Raw genomic sequence first — 1342 nt, 5'->3', positions numbered from 1 at the left:
CATTTCCTGTATTTCTTATTTCTCAGTTGCATGTGAAAACTTTTTTTTAAACATGTGTTTTTTAAACTTTGGGTTCCAAATTTTCTCCCTTCCTCCCTCTCCACCCACCCTCATTGAAAAGGCAAGCACCTCAATATAGGTTATACATGTGTAGTTATGCAAAACACTTCCATAGTAGTTGTGTTGTGAAAAACTAACTCTATTTCCCTTAATCCTATCCTGCCCCCCCATTTATTCTATTCTTTCTTTTGACCCTGTCCCTCCTCAGAAGCATTTGCTTCTGATTACCCCCTTTCCCAATCTGCCCTCCTCTCCATCATCCCCCTACTCTCTTGTCCCCTTCCCCTCCTATTTTCCTGTAGGGTAAGACAGATTTCCACACCCAATTGAGTGTGTATGTTATACCCTCCTTAAGTCAAATCACATGAGAATAAGATTCACTCATTCCCTCTTACCTTCCCCCAGTTCCCCTCCACTGTAAGAGCCTTTTCTTTTCTGTTTTTTTTTGTGAGATATTTTACCCCGTTCTACCTTTCCCTTTCTCCTTCTTCTAGTATAACCCTCTCTCACCCCTTAATTTTATTCTCCAGATATGACCCCTTCATCTTCAACTCACCCTGTTCCCTCTATCTGTTTGTCTATCTATCTATCTGTCTATTTATCTATCTATCCATCTATCTATCTATCTATCTATATGTACATACATATAATTTTTTCCTTCCAACTACCCTAATACTGACAAAGGTCTCATGAGTTACAAATATCATCTTTCCATGCAGGAATGTAAACAGTTTAACCTTAATAAGTCTCTTATGATTTATCTTTCCTGTTTACCTCTTCATGTTCCACTTGAGTCTTGTATTGGAAAGTCAAATTTTCTATTCAGCTTTGGTCTTTTCATCAAGAATGCTTGAAAGTCCTCTATTTCACTGAATGACCATTTTTTCCCCTGAAGAATTATACTCAGTTTTGCTGGGAAGGTGATTCTTGGTTGTAATCCTATCTTCTTTGCCCTCTGGAATATTATATTCCATGCCCTGCGGTCCCTTAATGTAGAAGCAGCTAAATCTTGGGTTATCCTGATTGTGATTCCACAGTACTTGAATTGTTTCTTTCTGGCTGCTTGTAATATTTTCTTCTTGACCTGGGAACTCTGGAATTTGGCTACAATATTCCTAGGAGTTTTCCTTTGGGGATCTCTTTCAGGAGGTGGTCAGTGGAGTCTTCCAATTTCTATTTAGCCCTCTGGTTCTAAAATATCAGGGCAGTTTTCCTTGATAATTTCTTGAAAGATGATGTCTAGGCTCTTTTTTTGATCGTGGCTTTCAGATAGTCCAATAAT

This window comes from Vombatus ursinus, unplaced genomic scaffold (assembly GCF_900497805.2).
Source record: "Vombatus ursinus unplaced genomic scaffold, bare-nosed wombat genome assembly UNPS02014175.1, whole genome shotgun sequence".
In the NCBI taxonomy this organism is placed as follows: Eukaryota; Metazoa; Chordata; class Mammalia; order Diprotodontia; family Vombatidae; genus Vombatus; species Vombatus ursinus.
Note: the sequence above shows the minus strand (reverse complement) of the source record.